The sequence below is a fragment of the Tachyglossus aculeatus genome (assembly GCF_015852505.1).
Source record: "Tachyglossus aculeatus isolate mTacAcu1 chromosome 12 unlocalized genomic scaffold, mTacAcu1.pri SUPER_6_unloc_2, whole genome shotgun sequence".
NCBI lineage: Eukaryota > Metazoa > Chordata > Mammalia > Monotremata > Tachyglossidae > Tachyglossus > Tachyglossus aculeatus.
Genome location: NW_024044829.1, coordinates 6,350,459 through 6,372,739, shown reverse-complemented (window position 1 = coordinate 6,372,739; position 22,281 = coordinate 6,350,459). Strand labels below are relative to the sequence as shown.

Sequence of the window (22,281 nt, the reverse complement as noted above, 5' to 3'; positions counted from 1 at the left end):
AGTATTTTTCATTTTGGTATTTCTCAAAGAGTAAATGATCGGGTTCAACACGGGGGTGATGACAGTGTAGAACATAGCCACCATCTTGTCAACAGAAAACGTGGTGGAGGGCAGCATGTAGATGAAGATGCAAGGTCCAAAAACAAGATCACCACCGTCATATCGGAGTCACAGGTCGAGAGGGTTCCGCGATGTCCTCTAGAACCTCGTGTCTTAAGTGGAGTAAGATACTAACATGTGAAACAACCAATACCAGAAGCTGACCGCAAACAACATCCCACCATTAGCCACAATCACCAAGCTGTTGACAACAGTGTCCTCGTGGGCAGGTTTCAGCAGAGGGAGCTGGTCACAAAAATAGTGGTCAATCATTTTGGGCCCACAGAAGGGTAAGCGGAATACGAGGATAGTTTGAGCTATCGAATACAAGAAGCTACCCACCCAGGCCATCCCAACCAGAAGGCTGCACACACGTCAGCTCATAAAAGAGGTGTAGAGCAGGGGCTTACAGATGGCAACATAGCAATCATAGGCCAACACGGTGAAGAGGAAAATCTTGGTCCCACCAAAGAAATGAATGAAGAATAGCTGAATCATGCGGTCATTCAAGGAAATCCCTTTCTTTGCAACGCTTAAGTCTAGAATTAGTTTGGAGCAGTTGTAGAGGAGTAACAGGTCTCCACATAGGACAGATAGCTGAGGAAATAATGCATGTGTGAGCCAAGATTCATACTGACATTAACAGTTACTACACTGAGAAGATTTCCCAGAACAGTGGCTGTATACAAGAGCAGGAATACAAGAAAACATACTTTCTGCACCTTCTTATTTTAAGAAAGCCCTAGAAAAACAAATTCTGCAACATTGTTTGTAAATGCCATGAACTCCATGCCATAGGTGAGTGCACAGGGTGTTTCTAGAGATGTTGACTCTATAATGACAAAAGATTGGGGTTTTGTAGCTCAGCAACACTTGTATGCATCCTTTTCTTCACTTACATCTTCCTTGAATTCTTTCACTGCTTGAACAAGTTTGATCTTTTGCCTTTTCCTAACTCCCTTCCCTATTGGAGGCTTGAACAACTCAATTTTCTCCAGTGGTTTTCCCATTTTTCCGATTTGCCTCTTCAGAGTCTTCACCAGAAGGCATTCCCCTCTATTTCTCCGTTGTTAACTCTCTCCCTGGGGTCTTTGCTCTCCTGTAATCTCACTCTCCCTCAACCCACTTATTGACCTCATCACCATCATCAATGGTATTTATTGAGCACTTACTAAGTGCAGAGCACTTTATTAAGCGCTTAGGTGAGAACAATACAACAGAGTTAGCAGACACATTCCCTGACCACGAAGAGCCTACACCGCTTCATAAATGACTTCATCTTCTGTTCATCAGAGGGGCAAATGATCAGCATATTTAGCCACCCTTCTTCCCAGATATCTTCTTGCTCTTGATCTTCACCACCAAACCCTTTCGTTATGGGTAGGGAATGTTGTTCCCTGTTTGTTGTTTCATGGTACTCTCCCAAGCACTTAGCACAGTGCTTTGCATACAGCAAGTGCTCAATAAATACAATTGAATGAATTAACCCTTTCTAGTTTATCTCTCACCGTGGTTTGTTTCTCACTTCTCCCTATACTGATACCCTACCATGCTTTCTGAATGTTTTAGTCCATAAAACCCACCTTCATCAGTTCATTCAACCATATTTACTGAGTGCATACTGAGTGCAGAGCACTATTCTAAGTTCTTGGGAACTACAATAAAGCTTCATGGATGGCCTGCATGGATAGAGAACACATTTGCTAAATTTGAAGGTGACATCCAGCTGGGTGGACTCACTAATGTGCTGGAAACTGGAAAAAAATTAGAACCTTGATAAATTGATAAAGTGAATCGGTAGGAAAAAAAATGAATTGGAACAGTCCAAGGAAATACATTTAGGGATGAAAGCAAAACACCACAAAGAATAGAAGGATAAAGCACTGATAAAGGGGAAGTATTCATTCATTCATTCAATCGTAATTATTGAGTGCTTACTGTGCAAGGGCGTAGGAAATGCAATATAACAGAGTTGGTAAACGATTTCCCTGTCTACAATGAGCTTATTGTCTAGAATGAAGTACGAAAGTTAAAGATGCAGAGGGAATAACAAAGCAACAAATGTGAGTTACCAATATAGTGCCGGTATTTCAATCAATCAATCATTAGTATTGACTGAGCACTTACCATACTAAGTGCTTAGGGGGAGTTCAATAACAATAGAGTTGGAAGACACCATCTTAACCTTACAGGAGCTTACAGTCTAGTAGGTGAGGCAGACTTTAAAACAAATTACATTTCAGGGAAACAGCATAGTTTTGGGATACATGTTTGACCTTGAGTAAGCCACTTCTCTTCTCTGTGCCTCAGTTACCTCATCTGTAAAATGGAGATTGAGACTTGAGCCCCACGTGTAAAAGGGACTGTGTCCAACTCTATTTGCCTGTATCCCCCCCCCAGTGCTTAGTACAGTGCCTTGCACATTAATATTATTATTATCATTATTATATGTACATGAGGGCTTTGGGGATGAGGTGAGCATCAAAGTGCTTAAAGGATAAAGACCCAAGTGTATAACCAACACAGAAAGGAGGGTGAAGAAGATGGAAAATGAGACTTCTAGGAGGAAATATCATTTTAGTAGGGCTACTTGTGGGTCTCATTACTACTTGAAAAGTCAAAATGGTACTGGAATGTGGTTCTAGGGCTATGATTTGCATGAGTTGGGGAGTAACCCTTCCTAGCTACACTGTTAGTAAGACCCTGGAGAAAGCTCTGTGGCCATTTTTGATCATTGAACTTAAAGACAAAAGAGGTTGAGAAAATGGAAGGGCTCAACGACCATTTGGAAAACAAATACTTTGAAAAATGGTTCAAGGATTTAGGTTGATTCACCTGTAGAAAAGAATGCTAAGGCATATCAACCGTTGGCAAGTGCTTGCAGGATTCCAGGAGGAGGAGGATGCTGGTCAGCTATTTGCCATGATCTCAGAGGCACAAACAAGTGTACAAAAGCAGCCTGGCCTAATAAATAGAACACAGGTTTGGGATTCAGAAGGACCTGGATCCTAATCCTGCTTCTGCCACTTGTCTGTTGTGTGATCTTGGGTGACTCACTTAAATTCTCTGTGCCTCAGTTACCTCATCTGCAAAATGGGGATTGAGACTGTGAGTTCCATGTGGGACATGGATTATGTCCGAACTGATTATCTTGATTCCTCTCAAGTGCTACTCCATCCAACTGTGCTTCAGACCCCACTCCCTCTCATCTTATGAAATCTCTTGCCCCTTCCCTCCTATCCCCCTTAACTTCCATCTTCTACCGCTCACTCTACACTGGTTCCTTCCCTTCTGCCTTCAAACATGTCCACGTCTCCCCCATCCTAAAAAATCCTCTCTTGACCTCACCTCCCCTTCTAGTTATCGCCCTATCTCCCTCCTACCATTCCTTTCCAAGCTCCTAGAATGAGTTGTCTACACTTGCTGCCTCGAATTTCTCAACGCCAACTCTCACCTGGACCCCCCTCCAATCTGGCTTCTGTCCACTACAGTACCCCGAAACTACCCTCTCAAAGGTCACCAATGACCTCCTTCTTGCCAAATCCAATGGCTCCTACTTTATACCGATCCTCCTCGACTTCTCAGCTGCCCTCAACACTGTGGATCACCTCCTCATCACGCTATCCAACCTTGGCTTCACAGTCTCTGTCCTCTTCTGTTCTCTTCATCTCTCTGGGCGTTCATTCTCAGTCTCCTTCGCGGGCTCCTCTTCACCCTCCCATCCTCTTACTGTAGGAGTTCCTCAAGGGTCAGTTCTTGTTCCCCTTCTGTTCTCTATCTGTACTCACTCCCTTGGTGAACTCATTCACAACCATGCCTTCAACTATCATCTCTATGCTGATGACACCCAAATCTACAACTCTGCCCTTGCTCTCTCTCCCTCCCTCCAGGCTCGTGTCTCCTCCTGACTTCAGGACATGTCCATCTGGATATCTGCCCTCCATCTAAAACTCAATACGTCCATGACTGAACTTCTTATCTTCCCTCTCAAACCCTGCCTTCTCCCTGACTTTACCATCACTGTAGACAGAACCACCAGCCTTCCTGTCTTACAAGCCCACAGCCTTGGTGTCATCCTTGACCTCGCTCTCTCATGAACCCCACACATCCAATCCATCACAAAAACCTGCCGGTCTCACCTCCAAAACATCACCAAGAACCGCCCTTTCCTCTCCATCCAAACTGCTACCTTGCTCGTTCAATCTCTCATCCTATCCTGACTGGATTACTGCATCAGCCTCCTCTGTGATCTCTCATCCTCCTGTCTCTGCACACTTCAGTCGATACTTCACGCTGATGCCCGGAACATCTTTCTCCAGAAACGCTCTAGGCATGTTACTCCCCTCCTCAGAAGTCTCCAGTGACTGCCTGTCAACCTATGAATCAAGGAAAAACTCCTCACTCTTGACTTAAGGCTCTTCATCATCTCGCCCTCTCCTACCTCACCTCTCTTCTCTCCTTCTACAGCCCAGCCCGCACCCCCTGCTCCTCTGCTGCTAACCTCTTCACTTTACCTCTTTCTTGCCTGTCCCAATGTCGACCCCCGACCCACATCCTTCCCCTGGCCTGGAATGCCCTTCCTCCACACATCCACCAAGCTAGCTCTCTTCCTCCCTTCAAAGCCCTACTGAGAGCTCACCTCCTGCAGGAGGCCTTCCCAGACTGAGCCCCCTTTTCCCTCTCCTCCTCCCCACCCCCCTCTCTCTACCTCCTTCCCCTCTCCACAACACTTGTATATATATATTTGTACAGATTTATTTATCAATTCTACTTGTACATAGTTACTATTCCATTTATTTCATTAATGATATGCATATAGCTTTAATTTTATTTGTTCTGACTATTTTGACACCTGTCTACATGTTTTGTTTTGTTGTCTGTCTCCCTCTTCTAGACCGTGAGCCTGTTGTTGGGTAGGGACCGTCTCTATATGTTGCGGACTTGTACTTACCAAGAGCTTAGTACAGTGCTCTGCACAGAGTAAGCACTCAATAGATACGATTGAATGAATGAATGCATTATCTTGCCTCTACCCTGGGTAGATAGTAAGGGCTTAATAAATAACCATAAAAACGAAACAGGGGAAATGGGCCTTAGAGCAGGAGAAATCAATCACTCAGTCAATAGTAAGTTTATTGTTGACAGAGAATGTGTCTGTTATACTGTTGTGTAGTACAGTGTTCAGCACACTGCAAGTGTTCAATGAATACAATTGATTAATAGTATTGATTGAGTGCTTACTCTTTGCACAGCACTATACTAAGCCCTTGGGTGAATGCATTAGGGTAGGCATTCTCTCCTATCCCTAGAGTCAAGGAGATTACATACAGATGGTGAAACAGACACCAAAATAAAGTACAGGTAGGAGAAAATTTTGACAGTAAAGATAGGTACATAAATACAGTGGTTCCCAAGTGCTTAGGTGAAGCAGAATTGCTGGAGTTGTGGAGATGATTTAAATGATTAATCATAGAAGATGTGAAAGAAGCAGATTGGAAGTGTTTTGATGATAAGGAGATTAGTGGTATGTGTAAGTGCTAAGGGAAAGGGAGTTCCAAGCCAGAAGTGAGGTTGTGAGAAAGGGGTTGCTAGTAACAGAGATGAAAGGGAGGCACAATAAGCAAACTGGAATGAGAAGAATTAAGTTTCCAACCTGGGATGAGGGGGAAGAAAATATATACTGTTTGTGTAATCTTCCTTTCTTGAGATATTAAAGTAAAAACTAGAAAGCCACCCAAGTAATAGGCACAAAACTACACACCACTCTAGAAGCAGGGAACAAGACCAGAAAATTGATCAAGATCTCTTCAAACTCTCAAATTTTATCAACTGATTTATTTTCTTTGCACTCCAGCAATCAATCAATCAATCAATCATATTTATTAAGAGCTTACTGTGTGCAGAGCACTGTTTCTAAGTGCTTGGGAAGTACAAGTTGGCAACATATAGAGAAGGTCCCTACCCAACAGGGAGCTCACAATCTAGAAGGGGGAGACAGAGAACAAAACCAAACATACTAACAAAATAAAATGAATAGAATATATATTTACAAGTAAAATAAATAAATAAATAAATAGAGTAATAAATATGTAGAAACATATATGCATATGTACAGGTGCTGTGGGGAAGGGAAGGAGGTAAGATGGGGGGATGGAGAGGGTGACGAGGGAGAGAAGAAGGAGGGGGCTCAGTCTGGGAAGGCCTCCTGGAGGAGGTGAGCTCTCAGTAGGGCCTTGAAGGGAGGAAGAGAGCTAGCTTGGTGGATGGGCAGAGGGAGGGCATTCCAGGCCCAGGGGATGACGTGGGCCGGGGGTCGATGGTGGAACAGTCATGAACGAGGCACGGTGAGGAGATTAGCGGCAGAGGAGCAGAGGGTGTGGGGTGGGCTGTAGAAGGAGAGAAGGGAGTTGAGATAGGAGGGGGCGAGGTGATGGAGAGCCTTGAAACTGAGGGTGAGGAGTTTCTGCCTGATGCGCAGATTGATTGGTAGCCACTGGAGATTTTTGAGGAGGGGAGTAACATGCCCAGTGCATTTCTGGACAAAGACAATCCGGGCGGCAGCATGAAGTATGGATTGAAGTGGGGAGAGACACGAGGATGGGAGATCAGAGAGAAGGCAGATGCAGTAGTCCAGACGGGATAGGGTGAGAGCTTGAACGAGCAGGGTAGCGGTTTGGATGGAGAGGAAAGGGCAGATCTTGGCAATGTTGCGGAGCTGAGACCGGCAGGGTTTGGTGACGGCTTGGATGTGAGGGGTGAATGAAAGAGCGGAGTCGAGGATGACACCAAGGTTGCGGGCTTGTGAGACGGGAAGGATGGGAGTGCCGTCAACAGAGATGGGAAAATCAGGGAGAGGGCAGGGCTTGGGAGGGAAGACAAGGAGTTCAGTCTTGGACATGTTGAGTTTCAGGTGGTGGGCAGACATCCAGATGGAGATGTCCTGAAGGAAGGAGGAGATGTGAGCCTGGAGAGAGGGGGAGAGAGCAGGGGCAGAGATGTAGATCTGGGTGTCATCAGCGTAGAGATGATAGTTGAAGCCGTGGGAACGAATGAGTTCACCAAGGGAGTGAGTGTAGATCGAGAACAGAAGGGGACCAAGCACTGAACCTTGGGGAACCCCCACCGTAAGGAGATGGGAGGGGGAGGAGGGGCCTGCAAAAGAGACTGAGAATGAACGACCGGAGAGATAAGAGGAGAACCGGGAGAGGACGGAGTCTGTGAAGCCAAGGTCGGATAGCGTGTTGAGGAGAAGGGGGTGGTCCACAGTGTCGAAGGCAGCTGAGAGGTCGAGGATGATTAGGATAGAGTATGAGCCGTTGGATTTGGCAAGCAGGAGATCATTGGTGACCTTTGAGAGGGCAGTTTCCGTGGAATGTAGGGGATGGAAGCCAGACTGGAGGGGGTCGAGGAGAGAGTTGGTGTTGAGGAATTCGAGGCAGCGCATGTAGACAACTCGTTCAAGGAGTTCGGAAAGGATTGGTAGGAGGGAGATGGGCCGATAACTAGAAGGTGAGGTGCGGTCAAGAGAGGGTTTTTAGGATGGGAGAAACATGGGCATGTTTGAAGGCAGAGGGGAAGGAACCAGTGGAGAGTGAGCAGTTGAAGGTGGAAGTTAAGGAGGGGAGAAGGGATGGAGCAAGAGATTTCATGAGACGAGAGGGAATGGGGTCAGAAGCACAGATAGCCGGATTAGCACTTGAGAGGAGGGAGGAGAGCTCCTCTGAGGATACTGCTGGGACGGATGGGAGAATAGCAGAGAGTTTTGAGAGCCGGGGGGTTGGAGAAGGTGGGGGGTGACTTTGGGGAGGTCGGACCTGATGGATTCAATTTCCATCCTCTGGGCCTGGAATGCCCTCCCTCTGCCCATCCTCCAAGCTACCTGTCTTCCTCCCTTCAAGGCCCTACTGAGAGCTCACCTCCTCCAGGAGGCCTTCCCAGACTGAGCCCCTACCTTCCTCTCCCCTTCGTCCTCCTCTCCCTCCCCCCCCATCTTACCTCCTTCCCTTCCCCACAGCACCTGTGTATATGTATATATGTTTGTACATATTTATTACTCAATACATGGAGCAATCCAGCAGCTAGGTTGCCCTAGGATAGGGAAAATTTGAGCAGCCTTTCATCTCTTCTCCATTGGTTTTTCCTTCCTCTATATCAGTGGAATATTGCCCAAGAAAAAGAGGTAGAATTGGGTCCAGACTCCAAACCACCAGACTCTTAGCCTGGTCAATGCTGCAGTTTCATTACTAAACCTCTTAAGTTGTTGATGACTAAATAGAGGAATTCAATTTGCATATAATTTTTCCAATAACTCTACCAAGCATGTGGGTGAAAATAAAGTAAAATACATAATCCCTGCCCTCGAGGAGCTTACCATATAATGACAGCCAATATCATTTGTTTAATATCTCAACTCCCAGACCCAGCCCAATGACTTTCCTTCCTAATATTCCTCCCCAGTGGAAGAAAGCTGTTGGTTGGGCTCTGTGTAGATGTATCCCAGCTGAACAATGAGATGACAATAGAAACTAACTACATACCTTCCTGTCTCACAATCACCTGGCATTTTCTCTTTCCTCTTTCTCTTTTTCTCAATTATCACCTTAATTTTTAAATAGTATTTGTCAAGAACAGGTCTAAGTATTCATTCATTCATTCAATCATATTTATTGAGCACTTACTGTGTGCACAACACTGTACTAAGTGCTTGAGAAGTACAAGATGGCAACATATAGAGACGAACCTTACCCAACAGTGGGCTCACAGTCTAGAAGGGGGAGACAGAGAAGAAAACAAAACATATTAACAAAATAAAATAAATAGAATAAATATGTAAATAAATAAATAGAGTAATGAATACAAACATATATACATATATACAGGTGCTGTGGGGAGGGGAAGGAGGTAAGGCGGGGGGATGAGAGGGGGAGGATGGGGAGAGTAAGGAGGGGGCTCCATCTGGGAAGGCCTCTTGGAGGAGGTGAACTCTCAGTAGGGCCTTGAAGGGAGGAAGACAGCTAGCTTGGTGGATGTGGGGAGGGAGCACATTCCAGGCCAGGGGGATGACGTGGGCCGGGGATCGACGGCGGGACAGGTGAAAACGAGGCACGGTGAGGAGATTAGCGGCAGAGGAGCGGAGGGTGCGGGCTGGGCTGTAGAAGGAGAGAAGGGAGGTGAGGTAAGACGGGGAGAGGTGATGGAGAGCCTTGAGGCCGAGGGTGAGGAGTTTCTGTCTGATGCATAGGTTGATTGGTAGCCACTGGAGATTTTTGAGGAGGGGAGTAACATGCCCAGAACGTTTCTGGACAAAGAGAATCCAGGCAGCGGCATGGAGTATGGATTGAAGAGGGGAGAGACAGGAGGATGGGAGATCGGAGAGGAGGCTGATACAGTAATCCAGAGGGGATAGGATGAGGGCTTGAACAAGCAGGGTAGAGGTTTGGATGGAGAGGAAAGGACAGATCTTGGTGATGTTGCGCAGGTGAGACCGGCAGGTTTTGGTGATGGCTTGGATGTGAGGGGTGAACGAGAGAGTGGAGTCGAGGATGAAACCAAGGTTGCGGGCTTGTGAGATGGGAAGGATGGTAGTGTCGTCAACATTGATGGGAAATTCATGGAGAGGGCAGGGTTTTGGAGGGAAGACAAGGAGTCTTGGACATGTTGAGTTTTATGTGGCGGGCAGACATCCAGATGGAGATGTACTGAAGGCAGGAGGAGATGCGAGCCTGGAGGGAGGGAGAGAGAGCAGGTGCAGAGATGTAGATTTGGGTGTCATCAGCATAGAGATGATAGTTGAAGCCGTGAAGTGCTAGGGTAGATACAAGGGAGTCAGGCTGGATACAGTCCCTGTCCCAAAAGGTGGTCCCAATCTAAGGAGAGACAACAGATTTTGATTCCCCATTTTTCAGTTGAGGAAACTGAGGCACAGAGAAATTAAGTGTCTTACTCAAGGTCACACAGGTGGTAAATGATGGAACCATGATTAGAATCCAAGTACTCTGACGTTCAGTTCTGCACTATTTCCACTAGATCATGCTCTTCCCCTTAAGGCATGGCCATCCAAAATTGTTCTCTCAAAGTTATCCCCTCCTTATCAGTATTTCCTTCTCTCCTTTCTCAGTTTTCTATTATTTAATTTACAACCATCCACTGAAAGGGTTAGAAATGGTTTGTGCTGAGAGTGGCTGTGAATGAGAAAAGGTAACAAACCCATGTTGCAAAGGACGAGAAGAGGTTCAAGTAAATGAGAGCAACCATATGAACCGGCTCTTTCTATGGCTCATTTAAGTGAGAACACTCAGAAAATCAATAAGAAAGGCAATTTTTAAGGAGGGAACCTTACCAAGAGCTTATCTATCTTTGCACTGTATTGTATTGCACTCTCCCAAGAGTTTAGTAGAGTGATCACCAGCAAGAGCTCAGTAAATACCATTGGTTATGGATCCCTAGAAAGTCATGGCTCGCTGTGAAATCATTAAGGACCCCCACCCCTCATTTTGAAAAGTGGATTTTCAAAGTATTGTTCAAAGATTTAGCTACTGGTCTGCGTAGGAAACTTACTTCTTGGTTTTGTTCCTCCTAACCACAATCCTGCTGGTAGAAACAGCATAGATTGTCCATATAATGACAAGAGTAGCTCTGGAGAAAATTTCCTCATTAGGGCACACCAGGCTCAAGAGTACTTAAAACACAGAGCTGAGCACTAAAATCTAATCTTGTCTTCTCATATCCCATGTGGGACAATCTGATTACCATAGATCTACCCCAGCGCTTAGAACAGTGCTTGGCACATAGTAAATGCTTAACAAATACCATGATTAATAATTAATTAATTAATGTCATTGACCCCTTGCTTCATATCCTCCTTCCTCCATGGGATTCCCTCGCCCTTCAAAGCCGACAGTCCCTCTGCCCCCCCACCATTTTCAAAGCCATACCAGAAATCCCTTCTTTAGAGTAAGTCTTCCCTAATTGCCACCTTATTCTCCCTCCCCACTGCATCCCTTTATATATTTGGGTCCAAACCATTTGAGTAGTCTGATATTCACCCCAACCCCTAAATGTACATATCCTTAGAGCTGGTTGCCTCTTATTAACCTGTAATTTTTTTGCTCTTTGTGGGCAGGGAATGTGTCAGCTATATTGTACTCTCAATTACAAGTACAGTGCTCTGCATACAATATTGTAAACCTAGTGTGGAAAGGGATTATCTCCCTGATCTGGGGTTCTCCCCCAACCCCCACCCCAGAGTAGCTCACCTGAATCTCAGCAGGAATATCCAGTCTAAGCAGCATGGCTTAGTGGAAAAAGTGGAGGCTTGGGAGTCAGAGTTCGTGGGTTCTAATCCCGGCTCCACCACTTGTCAGCTGTGTGACTTTGGGCATGTCACTTAACTTCTCTCTGCCTCAGTTACCTTAGCTGTAAAAATGGGGATTAAGACAGTGATCCCCCTTGGGACAACCTGATTACCTTGTATCTACCCCAGCACTTAGAATGGTGCTTCTCACATAGTAAGCGTTTAACAAATACCATTATTATTATTACTATTATTTGGGATTCCACTGTATTTGTGAATGAGAGGAAAAATTGAGTTCCACTTGATGGTGCTTCTCATTCACTGGATGGGGAGAAGGAAAACTGTCCTGCATACCAGAGGCCTTGTATGGGAAGGAGAGAACAGCCAATATCCAAAATGGGAGAAATAATGTCTTTAGGAATCAGAGAAATGGTAACCACCACCTCTAGCCAGCAGGAGAGTCAGGAAGTCTGGTTTCATAGCTGAGATAATGGAACTATTTAAATAAACCTGAAATTGTGATCTCATCCACTCTGCTCCCTGTGGTATTTGGAACTCCCACGTTCTGACCAAACAGAAAACTTGTGCGGGTACAGCATGCTTAATTGGCCCAGGTTTGCATCCCAGCTGAGTTCGCACACATTTCTTTGTGTTGGGTAGTAGAAAGCTTCCCTTGCCACAAGATCCTGAAAAATGTTATCTTCAACCTGTAGTGTGACACGGAAAAAAAGGGTGTGGATTAAATTGTTGTTAGGTAGGAGTGCAGGTGATAAAACGGATTTTGGTAGAGAATAGATATCAATGTCTCTGTATTTAGTGGGGCCCCATTAGGATTGACACCGAATGTCTAGGGTAGACTGAAGTTTCTATTAGTTTGGATAATGAGACCCATACACTCACAGGTGAAAGAGAAACAGCATTGGTTAGTGAAAGAGCACCCTAGTTCTAATCATAGCAGGCCGTCTGTCTGCTATGTGACCTTGGGCAAGTCACTTTCACTTCTCTATGCCTCAGTTCCCTCATCTGCAAAATGGGGATTCAATATCTGTTCTCCCTCCTGCTTAGACTGTGGGGCCTCTGTGGGACCTGATTATCTTGTAACTATCCCAACACTTAGTACTACACTTCACATATAGAAAGGACTAAATAAATACCCCAATTATTGCTAGTATTATTATTATAAGGAGACCCTGAATGATGCGGAGTTTCCAATATTCTGGGAATTAAGACTAGACCTCAAAATGATTTGACCACATTTAAGAATTGCCCTTTCAAAGAGGATTATGTTCAACACCATCCAGGTAATAAGATAAGTGCTTCACAATAAAATGAGGAAAAGCTCAGGAAGTCAATAGTAGGATGTCTATACTGTACAACCACAGCAAATCTGGGTTCTGGCAGCTTCTAAACAAATTTGGCTGCCCAGTATGGTGTAGTATAGTCTGGTTGGGTAAGATGGTGATGATAAATAGGCAAAGCATTTCAGCAGTTACTTTGGATTTCTAGAGAAAATAATTCCACTTTTTTTCTGCGTGCTAGAAGCTTACTATATATATACAGGTGTTGTGGGGAGGGGAAGGAGAGAGGAAGGAGGGGGCTCAGCCTGAGAAGGCCTCCTGGAGGAGGTGAGCTCTCAGTAGGGCTTTGAAGGGAGGAACCCCTACAGTAAGGGGATGGGAGGGGGAGGAGGATCCCGCAAAAGAGACTGAGAATGAACGGCCGGAGAGATAAGAGGAGAACCAGGAGAGGACATAGTCTGTGAAACCAAGGTTGGATAGCATGTAGAGGACAAGGGGGTGGTCCACAGTGTCGAAGGCAGCTGAGAGGTCAACGAGGATTGGGATAGAGTAGGAGCCGTAAAATACGTTACCATATATATTTTTCTGGGACTCTGTCCAGCCAAGGGTCCATCTTATGCTTTTCATTATTTTCTTGTTCTTCTACCTGCTAACATTGTCTGGAAAGGTTGTTATAATTACTGTGATCTGCCTGGAGCCCCGACTTCAAACCCCAGTGTATTTCTTCCTTGCTAATCTCTCCTTCCTGGATATGTGTTACACTTCCACCAATGTCCCTCAAATGCTTTCCAACCTAGTTGGGGTGATAAAGAAAATCTCATTCACCGGATGTGCCACTCAAGTGTATTTCTCCCTCTCTTTTGGGATTATTGAATGCGTCCTTCATGGGGTCATGGCTTACGATCACTATGTGGCCATGTATCACCAGTTACATTACAAAGCGATCATGAACAGAGTGACGTGTGTCCAGCTAGGAATCACCTCCTGGATCAGCATCTTTCTGAGCTCCCTAGTGATCAATGCCCTCACTTCGAGCTTTCCCTACTGCGGGCCCAATGTATTAAACCATTTACACTGTGAAGTGCTGACAGTCTTGAGGCTGGCATTTACAGACACTTCCTTCCCAGAGATGGTAGCATTCGTCTTCAGCAGCATCACAGTCTTCATTCCTTTTCTTTTCATCATGGGCTCCTATGCCCACATCCTCCTTTCTGTCCTCGGGAGACATTCCAGGGAGGTGCAGGGCCTTTTCGATGTGTGTTTCTCACCTGACCGTGGTGGCTATCTTCTATGGAAGGACCATCTTTGTGTACATGCGACCTCAGTCTGGTGCCTCTCAGGATGTTGGAAAGATCAGTCCGTTAGTCTACACAGTAATCACACCCATGTTCAACCCCTGATCTACAGCCTGAGACACCAGGAAGTGAAAGGCGCTCTGAAGAAAGTCATCAACAGAAAGAAGACACAAGAACGTTAGGATTGTCAGTTGATGACTGGTATTTCATTCATTTCATTCATTCAATCGTATTTATTGAGTGCTTACTGTGTGCAGAGCACTATACTAAGCACTTGGGAAGTACAAGTTGGCAAAATATAGAGACGGTCCCTACCCAACAGTGGGCTCACAGTCTAGAAGGGGGAGACAGAGAACAAAACAAAACATATTAACAAAATAAAATAAATAGAATAAATATGTACAAGCAAAATAAATGGAGTAATAAATACGTACAAACATATATACATATATACAGGTGCTGTGGGGAAAGTAAGGAGGTAAGGCGGCGGGGGGATGGAGAAGGGGAGGAAGGGGAGAGGAAGGAGGAGGCTCAGTCTGGGAAGGCCTGGTATTTAGTGAGTGTTTACTGTGTGAAGAACACTGAGCTCAAAACTTGGGAGAGAACCATAAGATAGAGTTGATAAAAGTTACCTCTGTCCTCGAGGAGTTAACAATCTAGTGGGTAAAGCTCTTTCTGTGGTGATTTTCATAGCATGCAGAGGTGATGCAGCGAGTCTTGGTGAATTAAGTGTATAGCTGCCCTTCTCATTCAAAGAAGAGGCCACTGACAGTGAAATTCACCTATGAGTAGTTGAAGGGCTGAAAAGACTATGCAGCAGGCACAGTCAGGATCATGATAGGCCCATCCAAAAACGATTCTTCATGTTGCAGTGGAAGAAAATGAAGGGGTTGTTTATGGTTAGCCAGGTTCAGTCACAAATTTTCTGGTCAAACCATGGCAAGTCCCTTCATCTTCCTGGGTTACCACTTAATTATTCCAAAGGAAACTCATCCTAAGGATGCCAGTTGCTTATAGAAAGTCCTGCAGTGAGAATCTTGGCGGTAGCCACTACTTCCTCACTTGGGGTCTGCCTGGGCCATTTCAAAGTATCAAGAAGATCGCAAGACACTAGCTAAGGAAGAAGGAAGGAAAAGGACTGGTTTTGGAAACCTAATCCATCTCTTATAAATGGCACCCCGTCTAAAGGGGAAATAATTTCCTGAAACTCAATAGGAGTGGCTCTGCAGGGAAATGTGCACCAACTCTGTTGTATTGTACTCTTCCAAGCTCTTAGTATAGTGCTCTGCACACAGTTATCAGTTAGTGAATACCACTGAAAACTAAATATTTATATTAATGTCTGCCTCCCACTCTAGATTGTAAGCTCATTGTGGGCAGGGAACTTGGCTGTCAACTATGTTGTACTTTCCCAGGCATTTAGAACGGTGGTCTGCACAAACTAAACACTCCATAAATGCCATTGATGATGAGGATAGATGATTGATTGATTGTTAGAGAGAGGGCTTTTCTGGTTTAGGAATGAATTTCTAGGAATAAATAAACCACATAAACAAAAAAGGACTTACTGGGAAATTCACATTTTGCAGTTTTACAAGCTGTCAAAAAGTAAATTAAAACCTGATCTTTAATAAGTTCCTATTTTAGACTTGTATTAGTCTTTTACTTTTAAAATGATGTGCCACTGCCATCAGACCTTAGGAATTACATTTTTATTAAGCATCTTCCTATCCTTTGCTCTGATTACAAGCAACATTAGGAATAATTGATTCTAGACACAGGGCCAGTCAATACTTCGTGGTTATTTGAACCTGATATTTGGTAAAATAAAAGGTAGTGGGACAAAGCCAACCCACCCACATAGGGACACCTTTATTGGGCAACCCATTAGAGACACCATGAACATCAGGGTGCTTTAAAGGGGGTACACAATATGTCAATGACTTGCTGAGCTATGACCTGCACAAAAAATGCTAGGCTTCATTTGACCTTTTTGATTTGGTTTCCCTGACCAATATCGGGTGGAATGGCTAGTTGCAGCTGTGGTCAGAGATGGGTGGAGGTGAGAGGAAGGTCCCGTGAGAGATGGGTGGAGGTGAGGAAGTTCTCACACTACCTGATTCCCTCATTCATTCATTAAATCTTATTTATTGAGAGCTTACTGTGTGCAGAGCACTGTGCTAAACTCTTGGAAAGTACAATTTCCTCCCCCACTTTTTTAGCTGTGCTGAAGTCAAGTTTTATTACATTTGGGAAAATGCATAATCATCTAAATAGGCTGACTTGAAAGTGGTCAATTTTTGAGGAATATGTCAAATAGGAGGATCACTGTCCAAACCGTTGCCTTGACATCACAGCACACTTGTGCACTTGCCCTGAGAATGTCCTATCTACAGGGAGCCTCCCTTGGAAGCAAGACTCCTGGGATAGCCCGCAGCCTCCCCAGCTCCACAGTAAATAAGAGAAATAATTGGGATAGATCGCAAGTTTGGTCGTCCAACTTAGCTCCCAGACTGCCTCTCTGTGACTAGCGCTATGGAGAAACCCAGTCTGGATCCTGGATTTGACAACTAGTTCCTGATGGACTAGGGCAGATATAGAGCCATGAAGAGAACGGGTGGTTCTGGGACTCGGGTAATACTGGTTGTCCAGCACCATGAATACTCTGAGACCACTCTCTAGTATATTCATTTTCAGCCAAAATTCAGGTACTACTGTGTCTTACTTTGGTCTAGAGGAGCATAAGCCAAAGCTCGGTTATACCATCTTCCAAATGTAGAAAAACTCGATTTCATTGGCTTAAGTTCCATCCACATTTGCATAATCACCTCCATTCTTCCCACCAAGCAAAATACATCCATGAGTAGTTAACACTGTTGAGAAGTAGCATGGCATAGTGATAGAGCAAGGGCCTGGGAATCAGAAGGTCATGGGTTCTAATTCCCACTTTGACACTTGTCTGCTGTGTGACCTTGGGCAAGTCACTTCACTTCTCTCTGCCTCAGTTCCCTCATCTGTAAAATGGAGATTGAGACTGTGAGCCCCAAATGAAGTCCAACCCAATTTGTGGTACAGACAGCATGGCCTAGTAGAAAGAGCACTAGCCTGGGAGTCAGGGGTCATCTGTTCTAATCCCTGCTCCACCTCATGCCTGCTGTGTGACCTTGGGCAAGTCACTTCACTTCTCTGTGCCTACATTACCACAACTGGAAAATGAGATTAAGACCGTGAGCCCCATGAAGGACAGAGGCTTGTCCCATCTGATTTCCTTGTGTCTTTCCCAGCGCTGAGAACAGTGTTTGGCACATAGTAAATTCTTAACAAAGACCAAAGTTATTATTATTATTATTATCATGCATGTGTGTAGGAGTAAATGCATTCCGTAGAGAACATCAGTCAATCAATCAATGGTATTTATTGAACACTTACAATGTGCAGAGCACTGTACTTGGGTGCTTCTACCACAAATCCAGTTGGACCCAGTCTCTGTCTCAAGTCTCAATCCCCATTTTACAGATGAGGTAACTGAGAAGCAGAGAAGGGAAGTTACTTGCCCAAGGTCACACAGCAGGCAATACAACACAATTAGCCAGAATGTTCCCTGACCATAAGAGCTTACAGTCTAGAAAAGGGTTTGATTTATAGTTGCCAAGGGTCCTGCTTCATATTCCATGCTCATGGGTAAATGGAACCCACAGAATAATTGTAATCTGGTGAGAAGTGGGATCAGAAGCTTGAGTCTAATCAATGTCAATGCCAAGAAAAAAAGAACTGTTTCTATTCTATTCTATTCTATTCTATTCTATTCTATTCTATTCTATTCTATTTCTATTTCTATTTCTATTTCTATTTATTCTGATGACTTGACACCTGTCCACATGTATTATTTTGTTGTCTGTCTCCCCCTTCTAACCTGTGAGTCCGTTGTTGGATAGGGAACTTCTCCATATGTTGCCAACTTGTACTTCCCAAGCGCTTAGTACTCTGCACACAATAAGCGCTCAATAAATACGACTGAATGAATGAATGAATTGTAACCTTGAAAGGGCAATGAACAGCCCTCTGGTGCTAACACTGCAAGTAAGGGAGTATGGGGCAGGAATCTAACAATTATTTTTCCCAGGGACATTATATCTCAAAGATGCTTCCAGAACAGTAGCATTCTAATTGCCTCTAACATTCTAGAGGAAGAAATAAATGTAAATCGCTTGACTTCCTGGCACTGCAGTGTTATTAATAATACCGCTCTACTGCCAGATGTAGGTAATTCACTATATTTGCTGCTTAAATCTCCTTTTTCTACTAAATCCATGTATTGCCTCTTTCTAAATTGTTAATGCTGAGATTCCTAAAGCCTGGTTGTGCGGTTTTCTTTGTTATCATCATCCTTTAGATGTTAGGCCTTTTATCTCCAGGAAGAGAGACGCTGGAATAAAGCTTTCTCCTGTGAGGTAAACCCTAGCCACTCTAGGACAAGTCTGCTATTTCCAGTCAAACAGATGTACAAATGTACAAGGTATGTTGCTATTAAATCTGGGTTGCTGAATCATTAGGCAACTGGAAACATGATGACAGAAGAGAAATTCTGTTTTTAATCTCATTGCCTCCATTTGTAGAGGCCCTGAAACACTCCTCTGGAGGACTTTATGAATTATCTGGGAGGGTTTAACACTATCCATTTGATGCAGAAGGTTTAGCAACTGGACCATCTGGAAACAGCTCAACATGGTTACAGGACTTCTTTAAGTCACAGTCAGTACTGTGATTCAGAGTACCTTGTATGGCCATTTTGGTTTATTTGGTTTGAAAATAAGTACACCTAAGGTATTTCAACCGCACTTAGGGTCAAACCTGGAAGGTTTCCAGTACTCTACCAGTCTCGGTTATGGGAGGGAGATTCAAGCAGAGGCCTACCCATTCTATTCCTAGCTTGGGCAGTGGCTAGTAAGTGAAAGGAAATCTGCTACAAGTAAAAACTCACTCGGTGGGCAGCAGCAGCATGGGAGAGAGTCAAGGATGGAGACTCGAGTTTACTGCACGGAAGGCAGCAATGCTAAACCACTTCTGTATTTTTACCAAGAAAATTCTATAGATCCACTACCAGAACGATTGAAAATGGAGGTGGGGTGTTCTGGGAGATAACGTGTCCGTGGTGTCGCTATGGGTTGGAAACGACTTGACAACATAAGGGAAGGTATTTCTGTATGTTTTCATCCTGAAAATTAGTTATAATAGGTTCATTGGCTTTAGAAAGATATGCAAAATAAATCAGCTCCAAGTGTACCTTGAATAAATAGGTACAACTCTCTAGTAAGCTTTTTCTTAATAATTTGATCCATTCTGATCATCTTCGAAGAGAGGAAATAATTATTCAATAATTAATGATCAAACCCATTCATTAATATGTAAGGTAGGAAGTCTGCATATTCAAATAGGTTGAGTTCAAATTATCTCTAAATTCTGGCTTTCTAATATGACATTCGACCCTTGTGATCTCATGGGCATCAAATGAAATCCCTGTGATGCTCGTTCATCTTCCAAGCTGTATCTAAATGTTATTTAATAAATAAGGTTCTGAGCCAGTTGTCAAGTTTTATCTTGAATTCTATCAGGTTTTGAGTATAGGCTTTCAAGTCATGGCTTCAGAATATGAGGAAATATAATTTTCTTAATTTTCTTATTGAATCACTGTACAATTGAAAGGATTAAAATTATTATGAGTTGATGTGAATATTCATGCCCGCATGTGTGAACTAGAGATAGCCCATACTACATCTGCATATTAGCAAGACAAGTGGAAGAAAGCAATTTAAACGTGAGCAAAGATGCTTCTCATCTTCTGTTGTAATCTCTCTCTATCAGTGAGCAATGCAGATGATAAGGAAATGCTTCCTAAAAATTATACTACTGGATTGGAATTTGTTCTCCTGGGACTGGCATCACAGCCCGAGCTGCAGGTCATCCTCTTCATGGTCTTCCTGGTGATCTACCTTGTCCCTCTAGTGGGGAACCTGGGGCTGATCCTTCTAATCAAGGCTCACTCCCTACTACACACTCCCATGTACTTTTTCCTCAGCCACTTCTCCTTCGTGGGCCTATGCTATTCTACCAATTTCTCCTCTCAGATGCTAGTGCATTTCAATCAGAGAAGAAGACAATTTCTTCTGCTGGATGCTTTATGCAATGCCTTTTGTTCATTGGCCTTGTGATTACCGAGTTTTATATCCTTGCTGCAATGGCTACTGATCGTTTTGTGACTATCTGTTACCTTCTACAATATGGCAGCAAGATGTTCAAGAATGCCTGCCTTTGCCGGGTTGCTGTTCCCTACACCTTTGGCCTCCTGAATGGCCTTTCCCAGACAGTATTGACGTTCCACTTATCTTTCTGTAGCTCCATGACAACCAATCATTTCTACTGTGCTGATCCACCCCACATCATGCTGCCTTGCTCTGCTACCTATATCAAAGAAATGGCAGTGTTTGTTGTTGCTTGCTTCACTTTATCTAGCTCCATCCTAATAATTCTCATATCGTACATTTTTATTTTTGGTGCCATTTTGCGGGTCCATTCTGCTGAAGGAAAGGCACTGAGCCTTCTCCACCTGTGGCTCCACATGATAGCTATCATCGTATTTTATGGGACAGTTTCCAGCATGTATCTGAGGTGACCTCGAAGCAGTCTCTAGAGGAGTCAAAAATCACTGCTGTCTTTTATTCCTTTGTGAGTCCCATGTCTAACCCCACGATCTCAGTCTGAGGAACAAGGATGTAATGGATGCCCTGAAGAAAGTAATCAGGAGAAAACTGCTTAATCAGATGGAAGGCTCCATGTTCACCATTTTCTAATAATCCTGGAATGAAAGAGCAAAAAAATAAAACTTCTTTACCCTTTCCAGCCTGACGTTTCTCTTTTCTCATTTTCTCTTTAAAATAACAGGGAATGGTCCTTTTTTGACATCTCAATGTCCCTCTTTGAATGCTGTGTTCCTGAGGATAGGGGAAAGGAAATGATGTTATCCATAGATCATAAATAATCTTACCCATAGACTGTATCAAATTATTTCATCCAGTTTTAAATGTCATTCTAATTCATATAAATCATATGATTGAGCTAAGTGTATTTTCATTGATTCAGGCCAGCAAAAGTTCTCTAACAGTCCAATAGGTTTCCTGAGCAAGCCCTAACTTCAGCAAACATCTTTTAAAGGGGCCAGAGACATTACCTGCTGCAGTGAAGATGCATTTTATATAACTGTTGAAGGAAAATGGGCCAAACAAGAGATCCCTGTCATGAGTGTGACCCCTGACACATTTCTTTAGACTATCTTTTGGTGGAATAGCACGGCCCCCTGGACCTAAATCTTGAGACTAACTCATTTTAACATTAACTCAACTCATCTACTTCCTAAACTAACTCTCTTTACAAACATGATCCCGTGCCTTCTGCTTATTGCATCCTGCCAAGGTGGAGGGATTGCCAGCTTAGTGATTAGAGAAGAAAGGAAAACTGGAGAAGAAAGCAAAATTCACTGTCATCCCAAATTGACAAAATGGAGCTAATTATTTGGTTAATAATGCAGTCGGGCATACCCGGAAGAAGCTCGATATCACAGTCAACAAGAATAGTATGAGGAGGGGGAAACGAGACCAATGTCACTGCCTGTCAACCTACAAATCAAGCAAAAACTCCTTACTCTTGGCTTCAAGGCTCTACATCACCTTGCCCCCTCCTACCTCACTTTCCTTCTCTCCTTCTACAGCCCAGCCTGCACCCTCCACTCCTCTGACACTAACCTCCTCACTGTGCCTTGTTCTCACCTGTCCCTCTGTTGACCTCCGGCCCACGTCCTTCCCCTGGCATAGAATGCCCTCCCTCCACACATCCGCCAAGAAAGTTCACTTCCTCCCTTCAAAGCCCTGCTGAGAGCTCACCTCCTCCAGGAGGCCTTCCCAGACTGAGCCGCCTCCTTCCTCTCCCCCTTGCCCCCCTCTCCATGCCCCGTCTTACCTCCTTCCCTTCTCCACAGCACCTGTATATATGTATATATGTTTGTACATATTTATTACTCTATTTATTTATTTTATTTGTACATATCTAGTCTATTTATTTTATTTTGTTGATATGTTTGGTTTTGTTCTCTGTCTCCCCCTTCTACACTGTGAGCCCACTGTTGGATAGGGACTGTCTCTATATGTTGCCAACTTGTATTTCCCAAGCGCTTAGTACAGTGCTCTGCACACAGTAAGCTCTCAATAAATACGATTGATTGATTGATTGATTTACTGCATCTCAG

At 44.0% G+C, this 22,281-nt stretch overlaps 2 pseudogenes; both read left to right on the top strand.

The window, feature by feature from the left end:
• Window positions 1–13,306: 13,306 nt before the first annotated feature.
• Window positions 13,307–14,090, top strand: LOC119921297 (annotated as a pseudogene).
• Window positions 14,091–19,870: 5,780 nt separating this feature from the next.
• On the top strand, window positions 19,871–20,833 carry LOC119921471 (annotated as a pseudogene).
• Window positions 20,834–22,281: the final 1,448 nt, after the last annotated feature.